The sequence below is a fragment of the Melospiza georgiana genome, chromosome Z (genome assembly GCF_028018845.1).
Source record: "Melospiza georgiana isolate bMelGeo1 chromosome Z, bMelGeo1.pri, whole genome shotgun sequence".
Taxonomy (NCBI): domain Eukaryota; kingdom Metazoa; phylum Chordata; class Aves; order Passeriformes; family Passerellidae; genus Melospiza; species Melospiza georgiana.
This window is the reverse complement of record NC_080465.1, coordinates 13,859,661-13,883,067: the sequence shown is the minus strand read 5'-3', so window position 1 is coordinate 13,883,067 and position 23,407 is coordinate 13,859,661. Positions and strand designations below refer to the sequence as shown.

The following is a 23,407-nucleotide window of genomic DNA, read 5'->3' as shown; positions in this document are numbered from 1 at the left end:
ATACATATACATATGTAAGTTCAATAATACGTATAAGTAATGTAATTTTATTTTTAAATTCTCTTCTATATTGTGTATCATTAAATGTAATATTGTCTATTAGCATAGTATATACACTTTATCATTAATATTTTTATTTTTACTTTTATTTTTACTTTTATTTTTACTTTTATTTTTGCTATTAAACATGTATGTGACAGAACATACATGACATTCCATCATCAGATGAGAGAGAAAAGAGAGGTCTTGCACAGCAGGTGTCTGACTTATGGGATGAGTGAGCTGTGGTTCTTCTGGAATCTGCCCTATCCAGTATTTTCCTGAACGATACAATGTAAGAAGTAATACACCTTTCTCTGTATTGCATTTGTGCAGAGCATGAGGCCAGAAAGAGACACAAAGGTATGGGAGCACAGAATCAAGTTTCAAAATCATCTCAACAGGGTGTAGATCTGGGCTGGAGATGACAGGATGTAAGATGTAAAATGTGGTATTTTTAACAAAAATTGCTGTGCAAAGGGAAGCAGGTAACTTCGCTCCTTGCCGATGGGACAAGATGGCCGATGGGGATGGGACAAAGGACAATTTTTGGTAGGAGGGAGGCTCAGGGCTAGGCATCAAAACAAGCTCATTAGCCAGTGTGATATGGGAATAGATGTGCAGAGGAATATCAGTGGCATAAAGAGGAAAGCACTGTGGTGAAATGAGAACATTTCTCAATTGGCATATCTTCAGCTTTGTCCTTGTCACTGATATCTGATAGGCAGGTGCATAACAGTGAGAAACCTCTCCTCTGTTTTGTTGAACCACACACTAGCATGGTATTTATACTTTTCCTGGGCTACAGCAGTTACTTCTGTGCAGTTGTGCATAGCAGGTTTCTAGAATGAGAGAGCTAATCTTTCCCCAAAAATAGGAAAATATTAGCTTTTGGTATGCGCTTGGTGTTGCAGTATAACTTTTCTGTTTGTCTCCTCTCCTTAAACCTGAAGTCACAGACTGTAATTTCTATACTGCTGGTATCTTTGCAGTCTAAAGACAGAGGGGAGAGGGTGTATTTATGTTACAAGTGTTCTCCCAAAGCTGTAGAGAAAACCCTCATCGCCCTGTGATAGTTTGCAAAGTCTGCTGCAACACACCATAAGGAGCCAGCATATTTTAGCTGGTAACACTCCAAATGTCATAGCTTGGAATTTGCAAAATATTGCAGGATGGAAAAAAATTAATGAACTGTCTCAAAATGTAGAAGCTGGCACTTTTTAATTTTTTTTTTTTTAATCTGTGAGATTTTGATCCTTGCTATTGAGCCAGCTTTGTACAGAAGATGCCCAACTACTCATGCAGTGGAATGTTTTCTGTTTTCTATCATGTGGACTGTGGACTCCCCTATGGCAGTCCACAGTCATACTAGGTCATGCCAGTCTACACTCTGAGATTAAATATTTGCTCAGATTTTGTTGCAACTGAAAGGTTTTTATAGACTCTCTCTTTTTTCATGTTTAATGAGGAAAGTGAGTATTTCCTTTTCAAAATTTAAATTTCATACTGTCTTTTTTTAGCTCTGTTGGGGGGAAGAATGATGTCTAATTTCTTTTTTTTTTTAACTTTCTGACCTGTAACTATAAAAAACAAGGGTGTGCTTTTAAAAACTGAGCTCTTACAGTGCCAGCATTAATTTTTTTAAACCCAGGAGGCAAACATTTATTGTGTAACCAGTAAATTGCAATTGAAACTGTTCCGTAAAGGTGTTGGCACAGTCTCTGCCTGATATGTGTATCCTAGCAATTTTCCCAGACTTGACGAGTGCTGATGACTTAATTTCAAACCACTCAAGCTGAACATTTCCAGCTCTGATTTCCAAAAGTACTATTACTATAACTATTGTGGAAAAAAAAAAACCAAGTTAAAAAGAAGTATTTTGTTTTGTGTTTATAATGATTAATTATTAACTATCTACTGTCAGGTGGATATTTTCCAAATCTTCTAGATTTCAAGTTGCATTTCAATGTAGATTCTCTTTACAAGATTAAAATTAATGTCTCCAAACCAAGACATGTAAAAAAACTCATGCAAATAGCTTGCGTCCACAACCTCTTTCAATTAAATTCCATTTTCTGCACACAGCTTTGCTTCATAGCAGCGTACAGCTAAGAACCCCATAAATGACAAATTTTCTCTGAACTCAATATTATGAATTAAACAAGCAATGTAGTATTCCACCCATTTTGTCAGACCTGGTGTTTATCATCAATCTAAAAATCAGGCACAGTGCCAACTGTTTGCTGAACAGGCGGTGTGATTTGATTGAAATACTGGTGACAAAGATTTTTTGGCTAGGCAGACCTGGGTCAGATATTTTGTTTTCACAAATTTGTGTTGATTTGAGGAACAGAAGTTACTTGTTGTGAGCGCGAGTGAAGAAGGCCAGAAAATTATAAATGCGATATGCATAAACACACAGAAGGTAGATTTTTTTCCCTTTGTCTCACCATAAATAGTCTAAGGGCTTATTCCTGTAAGATATTAGACATTATGGTACTATACAGCAAAATGCAGGTGACTTAATCTCTCAGATACAGAAGCACTAGCCAATTAATGCTTGCAAGTTTTACTAGATAATTACGTTCTAAGCATTTTTCCCTGTTGGTGTTTTGTTTTGTTTTTTCCTTGAATAATCTACCCTTCAGTTAGCTTTTGTCCTCTGGTTCAATAATCTATTTGGAAATAATGAGACTAATCTCAATATAGCAGCATACAGGAGCCTTTCTTAGCAAGGCATTCACATGTATAGAATTAAAAAAGGTGGCCTGGTAGAAGAAAAAAAATGTAAATTTGGATTTACCATTTGGTTTTTTTCCACAAGAGAATACATTATACTGAGCATTGCAAATAAGTCATGTTTTGCAACAGCTCCACAATATAGTGGAGCATTACTGAAATACACCAGAAGGTAGTTTATATGGAGGTTGGTTATTCACCCAGCTTCTTATTTGCAAGCAACATTCTGCACTTAAATAGAGCTCCCTTCAATGTGCTGCAGCTGCTTTAACATGCTGTGTTTGCTGTATGCATATTGCAGTCTCATAGAGATGGCCAAAATTTGTTTTGGTCCAGCCAGGAGTTAAAGAAAAATAGCAGCTCAGATCCACATATCAAAGATATGCATGATTAACCATTGCATTTTTGTTTGTGTTAACATTCAGTGAGTTTCCTGTTGGATAGTTAACTCTGTAAAGCTAAGTGACCTCTTTCCAGTCAGGCATTTTTAAAATTCTGTCACCTCTGCTGACCTCCTAAATACTGATTAAACAGTTTGGCTGTGTTTGATTAGCTTAGTTTACACACCATTTAACTCGTGCAGGAGTATTTACATGGGATAATACTGTAAAGATTGTAAAGATGGGGGAGGTATAAACCTGGAACCACTTCAGCAGGCATTATGAAAGAAAAAGGTATAAATCTATCATGTATGTGTGCATTTTAAAGTCTCAGGACTAGTCCTGTGGGATCAATTTTTTTTTCCCCTGTGGAGAAGTTGCTCCTTCAGTGGAAGGCTTTGATTTGCCTTATTGCAGCAGTTCCCCTTGTGGCTCTGCCCTGATGTTGGTGCCCTGTCTGTAGCTCTGAGATCCACATGGGGCATGAGGAATATACCTTTCAACAAGGTGAGAGCAAAGACAATTCCTCTCTGTTTTACTTCATTACTGTTGATGCACTACCACTGTGCCAGTACAATGGAAAAGCAAAAAGTCTGAGTGAGCACGTGTAGACATCAGCTGTTTGGTCTCTTTCCATGTCTACCTCCACCTGTGAATTTCACTATTTGATTACATTGTGCTCTGTTGGAAGATAGATTTGCTTGTTCCTTCCAGCATAGCTGGGGTAAATTTGTAATATTAGGTTATGTCTGTCCTTTTCATGAAATGCCCTTTATTCCACAACCAATGGCCATTGAGCAGTGATCTTCATTAATGTGTTCCAAGGGAGTTGCTAGTCTTTTTATTTTCTCACTTGAGCTGGGGTTTGTTTGTGTGTTGTTTGTTTACTTTTTGGAGACTGTAGGTCTTCAGAAACAATCAGGGTGACCAGTGTACCCATCACTCTTCAGAAGGAGCTTCCCAGTAACACAGAGGAGCATCTGCATGTGGCTCTTGAGACTCCTGTGAGTCTCTTTGCTTAGAGGAAAAGCTGCCCTGGCCCCCACAGGTGTAATTATCAAGGTTTGGGGACTGGCTTGGCAAGTCAGTAGGAAGACTTTTGGGACACACAGGGTTGCCTTGATGGTACCACACAAATCTTTTTATATAGTTAGGGCAGTCTTTGGTAGGGCAGTCTTTGGTAGGGCAGCCTTAATAGGGGGTGGGAGGTAATGGGTGGGAATATCCTGTCTGTGCAGAAGGACCAGGGGTTTTGTGTGGAGGAGCCTAACATTTATCTGGGGTTTTTGTGGGTTGTCAGATTTAAACACTGCAGTTTGTAGGTGCAATGAGTTTCCTGTGGTCTTGCACTTTTTGCACACAGCACGGGTATCCCAGGAAAAGTGTTTCTTTTCAAAAGTGGGTTGAGCAGAGGTCTGCAGTACTGGCTGGGGTAAAAGCCTCCTCACAGCCAACCAGCAACTGAGAGGGTTGGACCCAGTTGGACCCTTGTCATGATTTCACCCCAGCCAGAAGCCAACCCTCACACAGACACTCGCTCATTCCCCCACCAGCGGGACTGGGGAGAGAATCAGAAATGTAGAAGCTGGAAAACTGGAGCTGAAATAAAGGCAGTTTAGTAGGGAAAACAAAAGCCATGCACACAAGAAAAACAAAACAATGAATTATTTCACTACTTTCCACAGGCAGGCAGGTGTTCAGCCATCTCCAAGAGAGCAGGGCCCCTTCATTTGTAACGCCTACTTGGAAAAAAAACCGTCATCACTCCAAATGTTCCTCTCTTTCTCCTTCTTCCCTCCATCTTTATGTACTGAGCATGATGTCACATGGTCTGGAAATCCCTTTGGTCAGTTTGGGTCACCTGTCCCAGCTGTGTCTTCTCCCAATGTCTCATGCACTCCCGACTTCCTCACCAGTGTGGCAGCACAAACAGCAGTGGGCAGGGTCAGTACAACAGACATATACACCAACTTTAAGGAAGAAGTGTAATTTACTATAGTTCAACACAGCAAAGGATTACAAAAGGATAAGCTAAGCAACACACTTAATCATTACTACAAAAGATTGCCTACTGTGATTAAGAAAGATCACTAATACTTTACCAACATCCAGATCCACACATCAGCTGGGGAGCCCTGGTCACAGTGAAGGACTGGAGGGCCACTCCCGGTAACTGGGAAGTCCTACATGGTGTGTCCACTTGTAAGTGAGGTTTCCATCTTTGCTGTGAGAGGGGCTGGCTTTTATATTGTGGAATAAACAATCTTATGTACCTTCTAGTGTGGAAACATAAGGTTTCATCTTCCTTCTGGGTTCTACCCAAAGCCTGGCCAGGGCTCAAGGAGGAACCAAGGGAGCTGGCTTTTACCATATACCTCCAAATGAGGCCAAATGTCTGATTTCATGGCCTTGTCTGGCCTCTAAGCACAAAACGATAAATTCATTCTTATCGCACTACATATTCTGCTAATGAGGGGATACAAATATCATAATGCTAATGATCATGCATATTTTGCTAATGAACGGATACAAATGTCATATAACATTTGGTTGCAGGGTTCATCTAGAGGTCAGTTTTGGCTCAGGGCCTGGAGTTCAAGGACTCAGTACTTCACAATAACAAAACTATATTATCAATCTGGTGTTCAGCACAGATCCAGAAGACAGCCCCTTACCAGCCTGTGAAAAAAATCAACTCTACCTGACCCAAATCCAGCACAGGCCCCATGACTTATGCAGAGCCCTCTGGCAGGAAGGTCCTGCTCATGCATCAGGAAGGTCCACTGTTCCCGTTGCATAATGCTTTTGTGAGAATTAATGCCTTCTCCCCAAGGTACGAGGTAAATTGTTGAAGTTTTATTGAATGTCAAGTAAATTAAGTTAAATAGGTCATTTTCATCTGCTTGATTCACCTTTTGTCTCTACTTAATGACCACATTGAAAGACTCTCACAGCCATCACTGGTTTTCTCTTGTGACTGTTGTTCAAGAGTGATCCTGTATGGTTTCATCTGTGTTAAATGCTACACTACTTTTAATTATACTTTGCTTGTACAAGATACTTTCTCAAAAATAATAGAAGTGTATCACTTTCGCTGAATGTATAATTATACTACAAGGAACTGAGAATTCAGGAGGATGTCAAAGTAAAATTTCTGCTAATGTGACACACTATTTGAGAAACAATGCCTTGGTTTTGTTGTGTGGGATGTATTTTTTTTTTCCTGGTTTCTGTCAGAGGACTGACAAAAGAAAAAGACATTATCATTTTTCACATGGTTTGACCCATTAGATTATTTGGTAGAAAGTATTTGAGTAGGCTACAAATTGAATTGCTTTTACATTTCCAAGATGCTTAAGATAGAAAATAGAAAAGGCAGCACTAGGTATACATGCTGCATATATAATAATATTACTGCCAAGGAAATTTAATTCAGTCTCCAGTGATGGGTTTGGGCAGATGTTTTGCATTCAGCTAGAGATAAGGTAATGCATGCAGTAAGAAGGAACAGAATGAAACTGATATTCTGCATTAGTTGTGTATTATTTATTGTATCTGATAGAAGTGTAGAGCAGACACCTGATACTCACACAATCTGCCTGGTATCAGGAGAGCAGAGAGGTTCTGTCTGGGCTTTCTGTATAGGAGTTGCCTAAGAAAAGCTTTTATTTTGTAAACCACTCCTTTGCTTGTGTTTTTCTGGATAATTTGCTTTCTCTGCTAAGGCTGTATTTCTGGCATTAAAAAGCAAGGTTTGCATTTAGTATTTGACTGCAGTGTGCAATGGTCCCAGTATTTCATTTCAAGATGGTGAAAATCAGCAGTTTGACCAGTTGCTGTAAGAAACTAGTGTTTCTGTGTTCTGAGGGCAGGCAACTGCAGGAAGACAGTTTTAACAAAGTGACAGAATCAGAATATGTAGACTGGAAAGGACCCTCAAGGATAATTGAGCCCAAATCCTGGCCCTGTGCAAGGCATCCCAAGAGTCACTGCATGTGCCTGAGAGCATTGTTCAAACACTTCTTGAACTCTGTCAGGCTTGGTGCTGTGGCTACTTCCTTGGGGAACCTCTTCCAACCACCTTCTGGGTGAAAAACCTTTTTTCTAATATCCAGCCTAAACCTCCCCTGACTCAGCTTCATGTTTTTAATTTGAGTCCTGTCACTGATCACCACATGGAAGAAAACAGTACTTGCCCCTCTGCTTCCTCTCATGAGGTAGTTTTAAGTGCAATGGGGTCTCCCCTCAGTCTCCTCCAGGCTGAGCAGACCAAGTGACCTCAGCCATTCCTCATATGGCTTTACGTCCAAACCCTTCACCATCCTCATGGCCCTTCTTTGGATGCTGTATATTACCTTTGTGTCTTTTTTGTGTTGTGGCACCCAGAACTGCCCCCAGCACTCGAGGTGGGGCTGTCTCAGAGCAGAGCAGGACAATCCCCTCCCTTTCCTGGCTGTGATGCTGTGCCTGAGGCACCCCAGGACATGGGGGCCCTCCTGGCTGCCAGGGCACTGCTGACTCAAGTTTTGGGGTAGTTCATTATCTGAATATGCTGTGGAGGGAAAAAAATGCCTAAAGTTTGGAAAATCTACTTCGCTTGAGAACTCTGAAGAATAAGTGTGAGTAATATACTCAGAAAAAGAATGAGAGAAGGATGAAAACAACTCAAAAAATATGAAGAAGTTTCCAGCCCCTCAAGTTAGATATAATCTAACTTGATCAGAAGAAACTATCCAGTGCACCAGATAATCAGGTGATTACATGCCATAATGGTGTCCAGATGAGAGGATGAGATGGAACTTTAAAACCGGGTTTTCCTCAAAAGCCAGTGGCTCAGGACTTGTGCTTCCTGAAGGAGCTTGCTGTATTTTGGTATAAATCTCTCAGGAAGAAACCAAATTTTGAATCAGATTCTCTGGACAGAAGACTACAGTTGCCTCTGGAATGGTGCTATTTGCAATAGTCTGTCTTGATTCTGTTCACTGTTCATGCAGCTACTTGTGTGGTGGAAATGAGACACAAAAACCCCTTCCCTGCAGACAGGGTTAAAGCAGTAGTATCTTCCTAGTGAGAGGAGAGACCAGTATTCAACAGTGTCTTTTTGAGGCTGGTGTCTTAGTGATATCTTTAGGAGAAAGGGGCTACAGCTAAACAGCAAAAATTAAAAATGGGCAATGCAAGGGCTACCCGGTGCTTCCTGATGCTCGCCATGAAATACAGCTTGATGTATGTAGTGCTTGTGAACCTTGTGCACTCTACTGCACTCTCAACATGCAAGCCACCAGGTTTGTCTGCATTTTGCTGGCAGAAAGCTATTTTGCTCTTTCTTATGGGATGCATTTTTTTGTTATGCTAGAGAAGTACAGAGTAACTGGGTGGACAATTGTAGCAAGACAGTATTTGTTCTGACAAAGTCCTGTTTTATTGTGTTTTGTTTTGTGTTCATTAAAGTTGCTGATGTGCATGCTGGGGATTGAGTGGGCTGTGAGTGGGAAGTCTGAGACTGCTGGAGAGAACAGTTTTTCAGGAACTGCTGCTGTAAATAAAACTCTTGGCCTGTCTGGTTGCCAGCTTAAATTTCACAGTTAACAGAGTATGTTTTCTAGAAACTGCCATAAAGGGTAATCGTGATTTTTCTGTTGTGAGGGTCGTTTGGAATGGTTTAAAAGGATTGTGAATTTAATTTTTCAGGCATATATGCATGCCAGGCTCACCAAGACAGCTCCCAACTCTCCCTCTATGCTGCGCAGCAAGGAGAGCACATGCTGCTCCAGCTCTTGTGCCTGACCAAAATCCCCTCTGCTTTCAAAACTGCAAACTATCACACTAGTTAGTTGCCTGTTGTTCATTAACCTTAGTGGCAAAGGAATTTAGTGTGCCGTTAATGGGAAGGTACAAGGAAGATGAAGTGAGTGCCTTCACTGTGCATCACTCAGAATCTGGCATAAGACTGTCCACTGGGAATGCCACTTGGCAGTGACATGCATGGCAGCAGCATGTGCAGGGGCTGAAGGAAGCTGAAGAAGTTGAACCATGCTGGAAACCTTCAGATTACCTTCTACAGTCCCTCTGGATGGATCTAGATGGCTCATATATTTCTGCATGCTTTTATGCCGAATGGTAAAACTACTACAAGTGTTGGCTGCAAATCATGGCAGTCAAGTGATATGAGGAAGAATTACGAAAGTTACAGGTGCATGTGACCTTTGCTGAAATTGGCAGTGAGTATTTGATTTAAACATCTGGGTTAAGAGTGTATTTCTTAATAGAAGTTTTTACAGTTAGTCTTTAACTTTCTGTGGAAGCACTTGTTAAAGCAGAGGTGGGTGACAGCACTGCTCTGTTTCGGTGAGAAGCTAAGTGCAGTGGTTTAGACATCACCACTTGTCTTCTTTATGGGCATTCATTTAAATATATATCTGTGTTTTGGGGATTTTGGTAGCCTTTTGCTTACATTCATTTCTTAAATCAGTCTTTTCCTAATGTTAACTGCTGATGCCATAGACTTTGTGCATTACTGGCTTCACAAATATTCCATAAGTAAAGGAAGTGAACTGGTTGTTTGTAAAGCATGAAGCTAATAAATATAGCCCCATCATTGGGTGCTGCCCAGTGTTGGCTGTGGTTCAGATTTGCACCATGTTTGAGTGATAAGCATTTGCAGCCACCCAGGTGAGCAGGTCAGAGTCACCAAGCCCCATCTGCTTCGTGGCAAGGTATCTTCCAGTGCTCTCACCTGTTGCCACTGGCCCCAGTGATCTGCACTGGAGAGCAATGCCAGAGTGGGTTTCTTCTGCATGTCTTGTACCTTCACATGGTTGGCTCAAGTATCATTTCTAGTTACTGGCACAGAATCAATCCTGCCTGCCAAATGTTGTATTTGTCCCAGAGGCTGCTCTCCTTCCCCTTGCCCGTACTGTGCATCTTGCCTAGTCTGTAGGAATGGCTCTGGATGAGAACAACCAGAAACTTTATGTTAAAAAAAAAAAAAATTAATGGCTAGTTACCAAATACAGTGCTCTTAGCTATGAAATGTTTAACTTGCATAGCTGTGCTGCAGAGAGAGACATCTTTTGACTGCCTTTCCCCTAGCTATCATCTTCCAAAACTGTACAGCCAAGAGATTTCAATTTCTTCCCTCTTTGTCTTTGGCAGATTTACCCCTGTATTGCACAGCTATTCTAAACACAGGCCTTTTAAAATGCTGTGAGAGGCTTTATTTTTGTTTGTATCTCTTTTAGAAGTATTCCTAAGTCTAGTTGTTCCAGTCTGGCAGACAGCGAGTAGGCTAAATTTCTCTTAGTGTCCCTGAGCATTCTGCTTGCTTTAGCAACCATAGGAATAGACTCCTCTATTCCTATGTATTCCTATGTAGTATGCTATGGTGCAGCTTGAAATGAAACCTGATTTTAACAAAGGTGGACACACTTCCATCTCTGAGGGCCAAACTGAAGGACCTACTTCATGTTTTTAATTTGTCTAAAAGCAGCTTCATAAAAGACATTTAAAAGGAGAATAGACCTGTTCAGTTTGGTCTCATGCTGGGCCTTACAAAACTGTGGAGCTTGCCCTTTGCAAATGTAATTTGCGTTGCTCGGACTTTTCAGATGTCTTGTGTTTTATAAAGCTTTTGGGTGCTTTCTGTGCCATTTTTTTCTGTGGACATGGATAGTTACATGGCCACAAAGAGGAACAGTTACAGAAGTGCCAGCATTCATGCTTCATCAGAGGCAACATTTCAGTACTTGCATTTCTGCTCTAATGAAATGGTTACATTTTAAAAGGCAATTGTAGAAAGATCATCTTGTCCATAGTGTAGATGACCCAAGAAGCAACATGTTTGTCTGCCCTACAAGACTTAAGTGTGTTCACCTCTTGTGTGTGGCAGAATTTCTTTTTCTGTTGCTGCAGAAAATCGTGGGTCAGAAATTGTCCCCAACCTTCTGTCTAGCTGGGACCGTGGCATGTTGAGCCTCCCAGGACAGTAAGTGAAATACACCCTTCCATTTGCCACACCAGCAATGTACCCACACAGGAGGCTGCTTTGCTAAAAGTTGGTTCACTGCATTACCTTTGGCTTTTGGTACACATCATGGGACTATGTCTGGAGATGCCAGCTTGCTCTGACCCTTCAGTGCAGTCTCATAAAAATGCTATTGGCACCTTAGACTGCACTGACAGCATCAGAAGGGTCGGGAAGTTAAACACAGCAGGGACATTTTTCAGTGGTAATACTCAGTCAGCACTTCTATTTTTCTTTTTGGTGCCAACATGTACCTTTTAATTGCAATTGGGCAGGTGGAAGTGTGTGTGAACTTATGAGAGGAACTGCATTCAGATCCGGAGGATTCTGTTTTCTCCTGCCTTGTATGTACCATAGTGACTGCTGAGATGTCTGCAGGTAAAGGTGAAATACTGTCAGTGCAAAGCAAGGGGAAACTCACCTCCAGACCCAGATATGATGTAAGACAAGGGATAATTGTCCCTCTGACTTGGTTCTGAGGTTGCTGCAGTATTGACAGTTTGCAGGAGGGTTAGACGATGTCTTGCCTTGGCAAATTCAGAAGTTCTGCTATCTAGAGAGATGTGACAGTATCATCACTGCTGAGTTTGGTGTCAGTAATTTTCACTGCTTCCCCCCCAGCTGTATCTCAGTGGTAACACTTTGCAACTGGAAGGAACCACTCTGTTTCCAGACGCCTCAACAACGGTGTGAAGCATCAATACAAGAATTCACAGTACAAATTTTTCTGTTTTGGATTCAACATACTAGTAAATAATCAAGAGTTTTGACTGAAACAAGTTTTTCTGAGAGGAAATGAAACTGTCTAAGTGCACTGCCAGTGAAATCCAATTGGAAAAATGTCAGCAGAAATTTTAAAAAATTGGTCAGGGCAGTTCAGTACACTTACATCCTGTATAAATGTCAGCATGTTCTTTTTCACCATTTTTCTTTTTTATTTTGGGTTCTAATTTCTAAATAAGACCCTGTGTCATTCCTCACTATAATTCTAAAATAGCTCTTCTAGGTTCTGTTTTATTTCTTCAAACAAGAAATGTCCAGATGTCTGTGTAAGAGATCTGACTGGTTTTAAATGAAGATGTACTCCATGACAGAGTATCAAATCTGTGCATGTCCTTGTAGAAAATGTTTTCAAAGATTAGATTAAGAATTAGTATGTTAGAAAGCTCTGTGTTTCCCTTAGTGTAATCCTTAGTTATTCTTGTTTGGTTTTCCGTGTTTGGCATTAATTATAGGTTATCCACATCTAGAGGGAATTAGAAGTTAGATATTGATATCAATGTCCTTGGAATGCCTATACAGTATGACACTTCAGCTTGTATTTGTGGGATAGAGGTGTGTTGGGTTTTTTCCCTTGGGTTTGGTTTGTTTGTTTGCTTGTTTGTTTGTTTGTTTTTTTAATGTGGAAATACTGTATATTTTCTACTAATTCCAGTCAAAGACTGCACTAAATGAAGCCCCAAGAAAAAATTAGTTAGAAACACGGTCAGGTTGGTATAGTAAAACACCTGCTTGTTTTCTTTGAAACATACTGGATTTTAATAAATATTTTGGTTGAGTGTCTTTTATTTAATTGGGGAGGGAAAGGAGAGGAGAGGAGAGGAGAGGAGAGGAGAGGAGAGGAGAGGAGAGGAGAGGAGAGGAGAGGAGAGGAGAGGAGAGGAGAGGAGAGGAGAGGAGAGGAGAGGAGAGGAGAGGAGAGGAGAGGAGAGGAGAGGAGAGGAGAGGAGAGGAGAGGAGAGGAGAGGAGAGGAGAGGAGAGGAGAGGAGAGGAGAGGAGAGGAGAGGAGAGGAGAGGAGAGGAGAGGAGAGGAGAGGAGAGGAGAGGAGAGGAGAGGAGAGGAGGATCACATGGAAAAATGTATATTTTTTATTTTTTTTTAATTATCTTTCTGGAGATTAAGAAGTTTGTCAGGATCCATTTCTTGAAAGTTAAAGGTTTTCTTTGGAGGTGTATACCTTACAATAAATTCCTATCCTGTTTGTAATTGGTTTTATTTAGACTAGCATGTATTTTGCATTTAGAGCCCTTTTTCACTCTAATGAAATAAACCAGTATGAACCGAAATGGGTAATTTTGGAAGGAATTTCCTCATCTATTTTTGCAATAACTCCAGTACTAATAAAGCATAACAAGAACAGACTTTAATGAGTCACAGAATCATAGAATGGTTTGGGCTGGAAGGCACTCAAAGATCTAATTCCAACCCTCTCTGCCATGGACAGGGATACCACTCACCACATCAGATTCCTCAAAGCCCTATCCCACCTGGCCTTGAACACTTCCAGGAATGGGGCACCCACAGGTTAATGAAGATTTGTGATGCAAGTATATAACAATACATCCAACCATATAAGAACATTTTTTCTTACACACCTGCTTCCATTTTACTGGTCATGTGATATATTCAGTCTTGTTTTCACTTACTTTGCCAAACATTCAGCAATGTATGTAGCACATTGTTTTGAACTTCAGTTGTCCAAAGGCTACAGTTTGAGTTTTGAATCTCTAGGAGGAAATAAACCACAGTTGTAAGACTCGAGAGTCCTCCATAATAGGCAGAGCTCTTCTTCCAAAGTCTTTTGCATGCCAGCTGAATATTCTGCAGTTTCTCTCTCTTTCTTAATCATGCATCTTCTCTAAATCTACATGTTGTGCATGTCAAATCCTGCACTGATGTAATAAGAGCTCGGCTTGCTTGAGAACACACATTTAATTATTTTGACCAGAGCTCCAGTACTTGCCTAGTTAGAGTTCTGTTAGGTTTTCAGATCCTTAGGGTCAGATTTTACAGATATTTAGTTTACATAGACCTCTGAACATGCCATTCAGTGCTTTTGATTACATAAATGCTTGTAAGAGCTGAGCCTGGGTTGACTGAGCCAGCCAATGTCAAAGGGCTGTTCATGTACAGCTGTTGAAGCCTCCATAGCTCCAGCCCCACTGAACTCAGACCTGCAAGTTTTTTTGGTAGCATTCAGAGCGGGCTGGGTGGGCCACTCCCCACTCCCCGTTCCCCATCTTCTTCATCAAGAGAATAGTAGGTCAGGCTGCTTGTCCTGTGGGATTGCCACCAACCCCTCACCTGTATGTGGGTAAGCATCATGGGGGCATCTATCTCTGCCTACTTTCAGGGAACTCAGAACAGTAATCTTAAAATATAACCTAGTTTAAACCTTGGTTTAATTTTCATTTTAATCTCAGTTGATGAGTGATATTATGTTAGAGGCACACAGCTAGATATGTTTCTAGGGATAAAAGAAAACTTGCTACATAGTTGAGTGAAGCATTTCTACTCTTTTTGTCCACTGTCAGCCAGAAGATGTTACCCTATATTTTTGTCTGGCTTACATATGATTGCAAATCCTTGCTGGCTCATTTCTAGGGCAGCTTTTATTTCACTGCTTTTTCTACATCATGTCAAAGTGAGGTCTAGGAACTTTTATTAGGGACTCAGTTGCATATGATCTCTTATGCACAGTTGGATATGAGCCTGTTCATGGAATAATCTGCTCTCTGTAAATTTCCTGTATTTTTTTCAAAATTGTTTGCCAAGAACAACTCTTTTCTCTGAGACTTGGGTGTTTTTTAGAAGATTTAAAAAAGCAGCTGCAGAACAGAACCTCAGAGTGATGCCAATAGCTCAATTATAACAGTAATTGTTGATACCTCAAATAGCACACTGTAAAGACAGTTCAGAATGTTTTTCTTGCTGAGAATTAAGAGAACTAATTGGAGAATCATTTAACATCAAAAACCAACTCTGTGTTAAAAAAAAGTAAAAACCTAAACCCTTCAATTCTAGTAAAGGGAGTGAAGTTTCATCCTTACACATCCTGAGTTTCTACAATTTTTCTAATTTCCGTGGGAAACAACCTCCATTTTTCATAGGTGGTTAATACTGTTGTTTCACTGGCACTTTTTAGCCAAGTAATGCATGTTTTCAGTATTGCTATAGTAGCATTTTTCCAATTTTCAGCTGGTTTAGAAAAGCTCTGAAATGAAAGAAATCCTACAAATAAAAATTGCAAATAAAATCTGGTACAGTAAAGCCTTTCATCCACAGAAGTTGCTTGCACTTGCTTGTGAGGAATACCATGGAATAGTTAAATTGTTTGGGCTGGAACTGAAGGCATTGGTTTCCCTGTAAGAAGTTAGGGATGTTTGTTCTTTATAATTTTTGTGCAAGTCAGTTTTAATATTTCTGTTTTCTTTTCAGTAAATCATGTGCAGACTTTCTCTTAATATAATTTCTAGGAAAACGAAGAGCCAGGGAAAACATCTTGCCTTCAGGCTTTGTGGGTTTGATTCTTCTAATTGTAATTCTAAAGTTAGAGAGGGTACACTCACTTCATTGTAAACTCAGGAAAGGATATATTTTAAACATTTTCCAAACATACGATTTCTCCACTAAAGAATGATTCTGAACTGCAAGCTGAGACATATAAGCTGACTCTTTGATATAATCCAGTTTCAGTCTCAGGTTATCATGAAAAATTATGTGAAGGCAGATTTTGGAACAAATGTAAGAACAACACAAGACAACCAATCTGTGATAGGTAAATTCCCTGGTAACTTCAGTAAAATAGAGATTTATTTTTTTTTTTCAGTGCTCAGGACCTTAAAATCTTATAGTTGATATACTTTTCAGAAATGCTTTCCCAGAAAATGTATTCTTTCTTTAAAAATGTCTTCGCTGAATATATAGATATTAAAATATAAGAGGTAGCCAAGATTTACTTGAGGCTACAGTAAAACTCCCTGCTATGTTTTACTAATCCTGAGGCACAGGCATCTTATCAAGTACTCCTTTGTGTTGTAGCCCTGGTTGCAAGATGTAGAAATGTACATTGTTGTCACCATCACATTTATGCTGATGTTCCCTTTGACATTTATATTGACAAAGTCCATGGAGGCATCGTGAATATCAGGTTTTCACCCTGGCACTGCTGCAGCAGAGCTATTTAACTATTAAGGTATTGACTGGATGCAGAGTTCCTTGTCACTAAGATTTTTGTCTCTTTTCAGAGCAGGCTTTACCCCAGAGACTCTGCATTGAGTACTGGTGTACCTGAGAATCCCTGCTTGGTTATTGACGACCCACTTGTAGCAAAAGAAAAACCGGGGCCATTTTTTTCCCACTGGAAAATTGTATTGCTGTTGTCACCTCAGCACCCTGCTCAGCTTGCTCTGAGTGATGATCCCCGCTCTGTGTAAAACACAGGCTGGAGTCATTAAAAGTGGAGGCAAGAATTTCTAACACTTATAAGAGATACTGGGTTGAGAAAAATGGAGCAAGAGGTCTTATTTTTTTGGTAGACAAAATGTGAACTCAAAGCAAGAGAATCTGGATTACTAAAGGGATTAAGTACTGGTGACTGAGGTAAAAAATCTTATTAAGAACAATGATGAAAGAATTATGTGAGTGTAGAGGCATATTTTCATCCATTTGGGCATTTCAAAAAACAGAAATCAGAATTACAGAATCACAGAATCAGTTAGTTGGAAAAAGATCTCTGATATCTCAAGTAGAATACTTGTGGCACTGAGTGCCACATCCAATCTTTTCTTAAACACTGCCAGGGATGGTGATTCCACACATCTCAGGGCAGCCCATTCCAATGTTTAGTCCCCCTTTCTGTGAAGAAATTCTTAATGTCCAACCTCAACCCCTTGAGGCTATGTCCTCTTATTTTTTTGCTAGTTGTCTGGAAGAAGAGACCAAACACACCTGGCTACATCCTTCTTTCAGAGTTGCAGAGATGTAGAGATAAGGTCTCCCCTGAGCCTCCTTTTCTCTAAGTCAAACAGTCCCAGCTCCCTCATCAGACCTGTGCTCCAGATCTTTTCTCAGCTCCTCTGCCCTTCTTTGGACACACTCCAGCACCTCAGTGTCTTTCCAGTAGTGAGGGACCCAGAACTGAACACAGCACTTGAGGCACAGCCTCACCAGTGCCCAGTACAGAGGAACTGCTCTGGACCTGCTGGCCACACAATTGCTGATACAGGCCAGGATGTCCTTCTTGGCCATATTCTGCCTCATGGTCAGCCACTGTTGACCAACATCCTTGGATCCTCTTCCACTGGGCAGATTTCCAGCCACTCTGCCCCCAGCCTGCAGCACTATAGGGGGTTGTTGTGGCCAAAGTGCAGGACTCAGCCCTTGGTCTAGCTGAACCTCATACAATGGGTCTCAGCCCATCTTTCTAGCCTGTCCAAAATTCATCCATCAAGGGAAATGGTTGCAGTGACATTATTCATTGAGCAAGACCAGCCTCACAGATAAGACCTTTGGACCTGGTTCAATTGCCACTGCACTCAGTATGAGTCTTCACTTCAGTGGGTATTAAGCACTTCTAAGCAAATTTGAGGGTGGATAGCTTGGTTGCACTGCAACACTGTTTCTTTCTGTGCAACAGTGGTCCTACATGTATTCAAAGGGTGAGGAACAGTGCAACAGTAAAAATGTTAAAAATCGAAACATGCATTTTGCCTTTGCTGTTGAAAGATACTTGATGAAAAGGATGAGTTTTGTTTCAAGATGTGGAAAAGTTCGGTGTCAGACCCAGTATAACCTCAGTGGAAGGTAGAGCCAAATTCACACAAATCACAGTTACACAGTTTTCCAAGTGCTTGGAAATCCAGGATGGATTTTGCACGGATTGTCGTTCTTGCTACATCACCTCCATTGCTGCTAGTGGAGAAAAACATGAGTACTACTGAAAATGTTTGCTCCTGCCACACTTTTCTCTGCTCACTAACCCAGGGGTACATAATGGTCATTGGACAGTTCATCTAATGGTGTGTAAGTCAGCAGAACTGCTAGTCCTAAAACTTGCTTTCATTTGTCAGTCTGAAGGAACACAGTCTTTTTAAGCTAGGCCACAGCATCTATGTGTCTCTCAGGTCTTTGTTGCATATCACAGTGAGAAGTATCTTTGTTAACAAAATGAGATATGAGTCATTTGAGACAAAGTTTCAGGGGTGCACTTGCTAAACGCTGAATTGAACAAGCAGCATTTGGTGCTTTCAAAATCCTAAAATATTTTCTGGGTTCAGCGGTACACTGCTCCGTTGTAAGTAGCTTGGAGTGTTGATATTTTACAAAAGTACATTACTGCTACAGAGCTTCTGTGAAGACATGGTAGAACATGTCCTTTATAGGATGCATAAGGAAGACATGGTAAAAAAGATGAAGCATAGCACTGCCAAATGCTTTGACTTCTCTGGAGCTGGAGGTACTCAGCAACTTAGCAGATACACTCAAGTATTGTCAAAAAGTCACTTTTCTTTCAGACATGGTCCTTGGAAAGAAGAACCTTCCTCAGCAAGAAGAAGCAGTCCTGTGCATTTCTGCACCATTCTCTGATGATTCTACACCCTGCAAATGGGAACAACCAAATCAGGCCTATATTTCTGGGGAATGAAACTCATGACAGGATAGCACCAGCACAGGGATGGCTTGGTCAGGGATTCATGGTAAAGAATTAGCATGTCTGAGGAATTATCAAAAGAATCACAGTGAGCTGGGGAAAAAAAAGAGGAAGAGTCTCAGGAAGCTTAATTGAGACTTTGGCATGTAGGTAATAGGAGAGGCTCTTACATACAAGATCTTGCTCAGATTGATCAGGTTTCCTGCACTATCTGTTCTGCTCCCTTTTCACCTGCTTCTCCTGGTTCTCTTTTGCTCTCTCTGAGACCCTTCAGCCACACTGTGCAGGAGCAGGACTCACACAGATCTGTTTAGTAGGTGCTGGGAAAAAAGATTACCAAAATAGAAGCAGCGGTATCTGTAGCACTACACTCAGATTAAGGATTGAGCCCCCAAACTGTTCCTTAGTCAATTCTGCTGTCAATGGGTGAATCATTTTAGGTTGTGAATGAGGCAGGCCCTTGGGAGGTTCTAAATCCTGCGATAGTCTTCCACATGAAAAGGTGAGGAAACCCTCAAATGCTGTCCCAGCCAGCTGAAGGCATTTCTCCAGCAAACAGGTTTTGCTGCTTTGCTCAGCTTGCTGTGATGACAGCTGCAGCTGAAGGCGTGCCACACTTGGCAAGGAAAGCATCCTGAACACTAACCATCAACTTAGAAGGAGCTGCAGCCTTGTGGAGTAAATGTGATAGACAACCAGGACATTTTCTGAATGGAGTACAGGATTACTTGCCCAGAAACAAATGTATTGTATTTTCTTCCTACTACCCTCTGAGCCCCTCTCTCAGGAAAGCATTCTTGGTGCTGCTTGTTATTGATAGGAATTGTAATTGTGGTTCATTGAGAGTAAAGCCTGCTTATTCAGCAGCAGAGCTCCTACAGATTTCAGAAAGCCCAAAATAGAAGCAAAAAATCTCTGAGACCCACAAGAGGGAAGGGACTTGCTACACATAAATGACTGATTTAATGTAAAATTTGAGGTCCTGGAATTTTGGAGGTAGAAAATTAGCATGAAGGCTTTGTTTTGTTCCTACTGTGTATCCCTATTTATTTCTAAATTATTTCTTACAGAGCTAAAATCACAGACAAACAGCATAAGCTTACATAAGTTGAAAATAGTAATTTTGTTGAGGTAAGAGGTTCTTTTTCCCTTGAAGACACCATTCAGAGATTGTGTTAAGTGACAAATGAGCATAGTTGGAGAATTACTCACTAGCTTAAGAATACTTGACATGGCCTATCTCACAGGCTTGCAGACCTTGCCAGTATTTGTAAGCCTTTCCTCTGTAATGTATGCCCTTCTTTTTCCTGAAGAGACATTAAATTAAAAACACATCCTGCTAAACAAAAGGAGCCATATACAGTTGGTATCAGAGGTGGAAGTCAACCCCTTCTCCCTGTGGTGAACTGGGTAAATTACTTGATTCATACCTTGCCTGTACAATGCCATTGTTTTCTATGTGCTTTCTTTCTCTCTCTCTTTCTGCTTCTTCTTGCTTCATAGCCTTTATTTCAAGCAGAAAGTAAATGCAATAATATTTGAGTTGACATGGAAGTTTTGTACTCTGGAAACCAAAAATCAGAGAAAATGCACTTACCTACTCCCATTCCTTCCAGTTTGCTGGTCTGTTTTGGTTGCCTGTCCTGGTCCTGTGTCATCTTGATTACCTCCTTTGCAATATCAGTGAAGAAATCAAAACACTGAGTCAAAGAGGCTGACCTTTAACTCCACTGTGAGCAGGAGTCCTCTCACAGGAGAGAGCAGAGAAGGTGATTAGCAGTGGTGTGATTTTGGGTGCTCTGTTGCATGGCTAGGGCCCCCAGCATTTGCAGGTGCTATCTGGGCAAGGCTGCAGTTCCTGCTGAGTTTACTTCAGCAACTTACTTTTAAAAGAGAAATATATAGGTGATCCTGTATTGATGGCTAGAAGGGCCTGTGGGACTGCAGCAGGCCTTTGTGAAGACTTCAGTACTACTCTGCCTTTGTGGATGAATTTACACTGGGATTTCTGCTGTTATTGACCTCTATCAAGGCTAAACATTTGGCTTGTGAGATTCTAGTAATAAGAGAAGCCTCAGTATTGTCCATTAGCTAAAATCTTGAATTAGATAAATACTTCCACTATTGTGGCCAAATCTTTTAATATGGAAAGGTAATCTTTCAAAAAATAAAGCAATGCTTCCCCTTAAGACAGTGATGGAGTAATAGCCTAGTAAGTTTGTACAGGGTGGAGAGACTAAAAACAGAGGAAATATTTTTAGCTTCTTTAGCAAGTATGAGAAAGCAGAGCCCAACTGCTTTCTAAGACTTTTTTTTTTTTAATGTAGAAGCTGAAAAAAATTGCTTCTCCATAAAAACACTTAAAAATCAAGTTTCAGTTGCTATAAGATTAGTTTGAAATCCATGTTATGTAAAATGAGTAAATGCAGGGTTTTTTACACCTTTTAATGTTTTAGGATTCAGGGTTTCGTTTTTATACAGCTGTCTGATTAGAACAATTATTTTTTATTACTAACAGAAGTAAATTTTGCATTGTATTCTTATTTGAGAATCTTGAACTTTTAGAAAATTTTCAGTAGTATCAGCCTTAGCATCATGTCTCAAAAGGACTCTTAATGTAGTCCTGGCTATATTGCTCCCTTGAAAAAAATCAGTATGGAAGTACTAATAATCAGTAACTGTAATAGAGTTTCAAACATAGATATGTGTGATGCAAGTTAGTATGAATCAATTTATCTGTGATTACCCTGGGGAAGCAATCCATTGTTAACTACCTGGGGTTCTGTGAGAGGACAGAATCCCAAAATTATTTTTTTCCTTCTTTACAACACAATGCACCCATCACCCTCTCTGAGCTATCAGTCCACCAAATCCATGTTCCACTGTATAGGCACTGCTGGAGGACACCCACTTCCCACTCCACACCTCTGCATCATCCCATTTTTTGCATTCAGTTCCTTCACCTCTTTTGGCATCCTCACCTCTTTTGGCCTCCTTTCTGAGGGAGCCATATCACAGAATTCCTTTTGAGTCTGAGGAACATTCCATAAGGTCCTAACCAAAACTCTATCACTTTCATGTGCAAGGAGCCAAAAGATAAAATGTAGTTGAGGTAGCCAGATCTCTGCTCCCCAATGGTGTTTGTTCATACTTTTCATGGGATAAGGGAAAGGGTTCATGTTGGACAGCTACCAACCGCTATTGCTCCTGAGACTTGCCTGGTGCAAGGGCCTTTCATAACAAGGGGGCTCTTGCTACTGCTCTGTGCAAAATCAGGAAGAGTTTTGTCTGCATTAAAGTAGCTAAGCCAAGTCCCATCTTAGAACATGAAGTAGGGCTACTCTTTAAATGTTGCTATTTTTTATTGTCCTTTCGTCATCAAATGGATCTACTATAGCAAAACTCTGGTTCTGGATATAGAAAATATTGCCTTTCCTAAATCAAATGCTGTTCTCCTTAATGCATTAACAGATCTCAAGGCATGGTTTTCCAGTAATACCACTTTCTTGCACAGCACACATTCCATCCACATTAGTCCTTGTACTGGTACGTTGTAAATGAGTTTGTAAAATTTAAAAAAAGCTGTAAAATTCAACTCTTCCTTGAGGGTCCAGATAGCTGCAGTGAATTTCCAGCGCCCAGACGTGCTTCACTCTGATTTAGATATTTGTAGGCTCTGAACTGCAAAAAGTGCTGTGGAAGATTAAGACGTCTGTAATGCAGTTAAAATACCAGTGTAGATTGCATGGAAACTACATCATGTTACTGTATGATTTCAGAGTTATCATCTTATCAGGTTATTAAGCATGAGTCATCTTATCAGATCTTGCCAGTCTGAATGAAGTACTTACATAATCTCTAAAATGTGATTTAGAAAACAAGAGCAGATTGTCAGCCAGGATCCTGCTGACTGAGCAGACGAGGTACTCTCCAGAAAACCAGGGACATAATGATACATTTTCTGCGCTTTCTACAGAAAGCATGAGTCCCTCCCTCCCAAACTGCCATTTGCAACTTCTGTTGCAGTTGGCAAACTGAAGACACAGTGCTTCTGAGTAACTGCACACGCAATCTTGACCTTGGCAGTCAGACTGTGGCAGACTTTATCACATTTCCCTAAGGGGAAAGTGATCCTTTAGCCAAATGGGGCTGTCTGTCTTCCCAAGATACATTCCTGGTTGTGTGGTGACTGAGCAGCTCCATGATACCACACAAGGTTTACTCAGATGCAGCTTCTGACTGTATTAGCTCTCCCTCCCTTCTCCTGTTCACTTCCCAGATTGTCTTCTTTGCCTTACTATGACCATGGTGTTCCTCCTCCTGTATTTTGGTGTTTCTTCTGTCGCAGGGTACGTTGTAAGTACATATCTTTGAATATGAGTGCTAGAAGAAACATGGATTCCTTAGTCTTTTAGAAGAAACAGGGATTTCTTAGAAGAAACAGGGATTTTGACCCCTCTTGAGCATGATGTTTAAAAGCTTTATAACAAATAAAATATAACAAAAAAGAAGTTTTAGATATTTGAAAGTCGTATGTTTGAAAAAGGAGGTCTTCTCCTGCGCCTAAAAGACTTGCAAATTAGGGACCTTCTTGCATGTATCATACTTCACAGATGCACTGGTCATGCAAGGAGCTGTGTGTTGCAGGTTATGCTCTGAGATCTCTGTTTGCATGTGGTCTAGAATTCAATGTATTGTAGCAGTTGTTCTCTGTGCGTGCACTTTGTCTTGAGCTGCTGCAAAAACAAACTTGAATTTCATACGATTTTGTTTCCTAATTATGTGCTTCTTC

General features: G+C 40.6%; 1 protein-coding gene across 2 annotated transcripts in view; it reads left to right on the top strand.

Annotated features, from left to right (window-relative positions):
- The window catches only part of KIAA1958 (KIAA1958 ortholog), a 52,911-nt gene that overhangs the window by 5,619 nt on the left and 23,885 nt on the right, over positions 1 to 23,407 (top strand). The gene's annotated exons all lie outside the window — the stretch shown is intronic.